The sequence below is a fragment of the Hibiscus syriacus genome, unplaced genomic scaffold, assembly GCF_006381635.1.
Source record: "Hibiscus syriacus cultivar Baekdansim isolate YM2019G1 unplaced genomic scaffold, ASM638163v2 tig00110831_pilon, whole genome shotgun sequence".
Classification (NCBI taxonomy): Eukaryota; Viridiplantae; Streptophyta; class Magnoliopsida; order Malvales; family Malvaceae; genus Hibiscus; species Hibiscus syriacus.
In genome coordinates, this window is record NW_024062882.1 from 1,601,180 (window position 1) to 1,607,573 (window position 6,394).

The 6,394-nt window shown below is 33.5% G+C and overlaps 1 pseudogene; it reads left to right on the forward strand.

Annotated features, from left to right (window-relative positions):
- The first annotated feature begins 3,716 nt into the window (after window positions 1–3,716).
- Window positions 3,717–6,059, forward strand: LOC120142725 (annotated as a pseudogene).
- The last annotated feature ends 335 nt before the right edge of the window (window positions 6,060–6,394 follow it).

A 6,394-nucleotide genomic window follows, 5' to 3' on the forward strand; every position in this document is an offset into this window, starting at 1 on the left:
TCCAGAAATGGATATCATTAACGACAAACATGAGAAAGAGAGGGCCAAATCAACATTAAACACAACGAAGATACATTCCCTGTATACATCGTCATGTTGTGCACTGACTGAGGTCCCATACCCTAATAATGTCATGTCACAAGAGCCTATCATGTCGTTCATTATTGAAGAAGAAGAAGAAGAAGAAGAATATTTTGAAGTAATCCGTAAACCCTAGCACAAATGGAAGATCGACTTTCAGCTATACAACTGGCTTTTGCCTGCAGCTAATTGGATTGTATTTTTCATATTCGTATACTTATATATTATAAATATATGTTCAGAGTCTTTAGGGATCGTTTGAGAATTTTTTTTTATTGTATGGATTAGTGTCTGTTACGGGTAATATAATTTTTGTAATTTTTCTTATAACCTATTGTCTGAAATTGTAAATATTTTCTCCTCCTTTTGTAATATTTATATTTACAGGTTTTACATAAATTTATATGTTCATTATTTTACGATCTTGTTTATTTACTTATAATTATCTTTTTGAATTCATGATATAATAAAAAATAATGGATTTGAATTCATGGTATAGTAAAAAATAATGCAAGAAATACTCAAAACTTTATTCTCTTGACCTTTTGGAAATTACTGTGTCATAACCATTTTTTTCAAATAATTAAATTTAAAAATAATTATGTCGACTTTATTTTTGAGAAATTAGATTTTTTGATAAATTTGGTTTAATTGATATTTGGAGTCGTCATCGACCTTTGAGTTAGGTAAGTCGAATACTTAAAAGTGTCTTTTTAAAAACAAATTTAAGAAAAAAAATATTTAAAAGACAAAAATTGGTCTGCGATTACCAAAAATTTATTTTTAAGAGTTCGGGAGTCGGTTATGAGTGGGGAAGGGTAAACACCCCATGGCGCCCAAAATTAGTACATTCGATTATACGTTGCCTAAAATGGTGGAATTTTGACAAATTTGAGTTCAAAATTTAAATTACGATCCTTTCATTTCGATGAATTTAAAAATGAGTGAATTTGCTTCTTAAAATAATTGACTCAATGAAAATTATTTAATTCACTCAATTTTATTTAAAAGAGGATGTTCTCTTACTTCGTGAATTAACGAAAATAGAGCTCCAGTTATGTTGGACGCAGTTCCATTAACTCACGACGCGAGACAACAATGTCTTTGATAATTTTTAAAAGTAAACAAATACATTATTTATGAATGCATCAGTAATAAAGGATATGCACGAGATGGATGAAATATCAAACATAACAAATGATAAATAATAAATGATAAAAAAGACGCAATCAATATTTATTTATGAAAATTCAAATTTTATTTGCTTTAATACATCATATGGTATAAATAAATAATAAATAATATTAAAGTCCATTTTATTCAAATAGTCCTTGGAGGGGCACCCAGATCTTCCATTGGTTAGTCGAATAAATAAGAGATTTTATGAATACTAAAATCTTGAAAAATATATTCATAAAATATGTGTTTTACACATATGTACTAAAATAAAATGCCACCTTTAATAAAAATATATATATAGCCTACACATAACACTATATTATATTAAAGAAGCACAACACAAATAGCTTAAGGACTAAATAGCAAACGTACAAACATAATAGGTTGGAAATGAAACATCTAGAAACTATATAAAATATGCAAATTCTTCAATAAATGATAAAAACAAAACATTTAAATAACAAACATGGAAAGGTTTAGGACATGCAGCGTAAATAACGCATCTTTCGAGCACCAAAAACACAATAAACCCATAAGCATTAAATAGGACTAAAATACAAATATTTAAAATAACAAGTCAAATATAAATTACAACAGAGAAGTTAAATAAACATGCATAATGGATCAACATGTAAAACGCATAAAGAAAAGGTTCTAAAGTCGTGAATAAACCATGAAACATTAAAACACTAAACTAAAATATTAGTGACCAAAATATGTTGTATAAATTAAAGGCTCAAAGAATAAAAAGGATACATTCCATTTAGTGACTAAAGTGATATATTACAAACTTCAAGGACTGGATACGAAATTAGCCCCTCCCTACACACGCGGACCAAAACGACGCCTTTTCGTGGATCCTTATAAACTTCTTTTCACTGTTTTTTTCTCATTCCATTTCACTGTTTTTTATTTCCTCTCTCTCTCCAGAAACTCTCTCCCTTCTCTCTTCTTAATTCAAGAAAACGGTAAAAGAGTCCTCCAGGCCGTCGTGACTGCACCGTTGACCGCCGTTCGCCAGTGCTGGTGAAATGAGATGGAACCACCTTTCAACGGCTCTCAATGCCCCAAGAACAGATCCGGTGTCCGATTGCCTCCAAAATAACTGGAATGACATAGATCTTCGGGGTTTTCTTACTCTGGCAGCGCTTGATCTTCTCCGGTGAGCCTTCTCTCTCTCTCTCTCTCTCTCTCGATCTGCTTCTCTTCTTTTTCTCCTCTTTTTATCTCTCATTCTTCTCTTTTTTCGTTCCGAATCCCCATTTCCATGCTATGGATGCCTCCTTTTATCTTGCATGTGGATTTGCCCTTGTATTTTCGAGAAAATAAGGTATGATTGTCCCTATTTTGGCAGTTGACAGTCTTGGATTTGATTTCTTCGTTTTATCCGAGTAAAAATAATGTGTATTTTATGCATATTCTTTTTAATGATTTGGCCTTCTTTTCTTGATGGACATGTGACGGTCGACTGAAACGGCAATGACAGCTGGTGTCGGAAGCGATAGCGATGGGAAAGGCTCAGTCTAGTGATAGCAACAGTGGCAGGATCTGTTAGTGGCGGTGACTGATGGGATTATCTCGGCTTGGGTAGTGAGCGGCGGCAGCGGGCATGGCTCGACTTGGACGGCGGCGACAACGTGAGGCTCTTTTCTTGTACTGGCGGCGGCGAATTGCTAGGGTGAAAACCCTAGCAACTTGGTTTCATCATGTGTGGGCCTAGGGTTCCAAAGGTTGGGCCCATTTGCATCTTGAATCTGATTTGGCTTGCTGTTTGGGCCACTGACCCGTTTGTAATTTGGATCTTGTTTTGTGACCTGAAAATAATAATAATAATAAATGTCCGGATGAAAATTGGTTATTAAATAATGGATTAGTTTTGTTTAATAATTGTAAATTATTTTTAATAAATAAGTCATATATATTGTGCTTTGAGAGGTTATGTTAAATATTGAAGAATGATAATTATTTTTAATATTAAAAATAATAAAATTATTCCCGTACCAATAAAAATTACAAGCCATACGTAATTAAAAATTAAAAATATATGTTTTTAATAATAAAAAAATAGAATAAAAATGAAGGGTTTTTAGTCCAAACAGATAGCTCATTCTCCCAATTAAAAGGCCACGTTTTCAACCTATGAGTCCAAGAAACAAAGCTTCCATGGGTTAGATCTGGTTTTTGGCCCATTTTAATTCAACCGGAAATAACACGTATTCGTCCCTTATTTAATTTGATTCAAATTTAAAATTTTTAATTTAATTCTTAAATAAAAAAATTACATCTAAATATATAATTTTTTGATTAATGACATAAATTTTAACTATTTAATATTAAATACTTATATTTATGATATTCTAATCCGAAATCTTTTGACCAAACCTAAATATATTTAATATTTGGAATTACGATTAAATGAGAACACAAAATCAAAGTACAATACCTTAGCTAAGCATATTTCTCCACGTGACACCCAACGTCCAAAACAAGTCAAAATCACTTGCGTTTTCCCAATGAACACATGGAAGCTTTTCAATGGATTGTTCGCACTAGTTGGGACTTGAAAGCAGAAGCGGGATCGAATTCTGGAAAAAGGAAAAATTAGTTCTTTAGCAACGAGGGCTAAGCAAGAAACTACTCATCTGATGAGTTCTGATTTGAATGAGCTCGTCTTTGCTGCTAAGAAGCTAGCTAATCATGCCATCATGTTGGGTGCTTCCGGATTTGGGGTTTCAGGATCGCTTCCTTTGCTGCCATGTACGCTACTCTTTATCTGTTCATAGTTTCTTTCTGAGATTTCAGGGTTATTTCAATTGTATTTGCGTTCGAATCATTTTGACTACAGTTAGTTTTGTTTGTATTCAGATTGAATAGAATTCAGGTTGTTGGCTATTATGATCAAATCGAATTCGGACTTGTTAATTCTCAGATTTTGGGTTATCTGAATCGTAGTTGTGTTCGAATCTTTCGAGTACAGTTGGCTTGGATTCAGATCAATTAGAATCCAGGTTGTTGACCATTTTTATAATCAAATTGGATTACGACTTGTTTTGAGCTTTATTCTCAGATTTTAGGGTTATCTCGATTGTATTCGGGTTCGAATTGTATTGAGTACAGTTAGTTGGGATTCGAATCAATCAGAATTTAGTTGGTTAATTTTTTTTATGATCAAATTGAATTAGAACTTGTTTTTAGCTTCATTTTTAGAATTTAGGATATCTCATTGTAATCGGGTTCGAATCGTTTAGTTTGGAATTGAATCGATTAGAATTCATGTTGTCTACATTTCATGATCAAATCTAATTAGGACTTTTTTTTAGTTCCATTCTCAGATTTTAGGATATCTCATTGTAATCGGGTCCGAATCATTTAATTTGGAATTTAGAATTCAAGCTGTCAACCTTTTATGATCAAACCAAATCAAGACTTGATTTTAGCTTCATTCACAGATTTTAGGGTAATTTCGATTGTATTCCGGTTCAAATCGTTTTGAGTACAATTAGTTTTGATTTATATCAATTAGAATCCATGGTGACTTTTTATGATCAAATCGAACTAGGACTTGTTTTTAGCTCCATTTCCAGAATTTAGGATTATCTCCATTATATCCGGGTCCGAATCGTTTTGAGTACAATTAGTTCGAATTCAGGTTATTGGCCTTTTTACGATCAAATCGAATTAGGATTTGTTTTAGTTCGAATTAATAAAGGCTTTCGAATTCAGATCGGAATCGACGAGTTCAAGAATTCTAATGCTTTATAGTTCTGTCCTTGTGGTTATTGCAGATATTTATTGATTTTGGACAGAACAAATTGGAAAACAAACATTCTTACAACATTACTAATCCCATACATCTTCAGTCTTCCTTGGGTACTGTTCAGCACCTTCCGGTAAAGATCCGTTCTCTCTTTCATTCTCGTACCTCGAGTAGGCCTTCTTCTCTTCGAGATTAATAAACCGTTTCGGTCTTGCAACGGAGACATCGTAAAATGGATTGCTTTTGTTGCAGTTGTTTTACGCTTGTTCTTCCCTAGACGTTTTCCGGGTATGATGTTTGTTTTACTATGTTTGGCCGTACTAGTGCCGTAGCCTACTTGATCTGTTTAGTGATCGGGTTTATCAGCCCCATAGCTACTTCTTGGCAAGGTTGTGGGGTTTTGATAGTCACTTGCCGTGCTAAATGGCCCGACTTTCCAGCTGACAACCGGACAAGCTGGGTGTTTACAACCTCGTGGGCGTCGTAGGCTTTCCTTGCACCTTAGCCTGGCCGATATAACACGCAGAGGACCGATACTTGTTTTGCCTTGTAATATTTGAAAGATTATGCATTGAAGTAGTTGGTAAGTTGACGACTTCGATCTAAAACTGCAGATTGGCTGGAATTACCGGCTGCTTTGGTTCTTCTCATCGTGGTGGCTCCGAGCTTATTCTCGAGCACACTAAGAAACAGCTAGGTTGGTATGTTGGTATGCCTTGCCATGGCTTGTTACCTTCTTCAAGAACACATCCGGGCATCGGGTGGGTTTCGAAATTCGTTCACGAAAGCGCATGGATTATTGAACACGATCGGCATTGTTCTCTTGTTGGTCCATCCTGCTTGGGCTTTGATCATAGAAGTCCTGTAGGTTCATAAATCACCAGTTCTCTTGATTTTCTTTGTATTGTTTCCTTGTATATTACACTATAATTGATGGATTGGTTCTTGTATTAAGATATCTATCTTTGAGTGCCACTTCTAGTTATATTTGTACGGTTTTATGAATATTTGGAATGGAATTTGGGATGAATTTTGCTCGAGATATCTATTTATCTATCTATCGATCGAGTGTCACTTAAGTTGTCCTTAAATTATTTGAGGATGAATTCTAATCTTTTAGGAACGATTTAATCGTTAGTTTTTTTATATTCTGTTCATTGATCAAATAATTTTGATCGGATATTATATATTTTTTGGTTTAAATCGATATTTCAATTTAATTTTTTTTTAATTTTGTGGGTCAAATTGGAACATGAACTAAACTTTTTCATTCAAATAGGTACTTTCAGGTTTTAACTAATTTAAACGGAGAAGTTAAATTTATATCAATTTAACCTAAAAATCAAATTCAAGTACCTAATTGAAAAATATATTTAA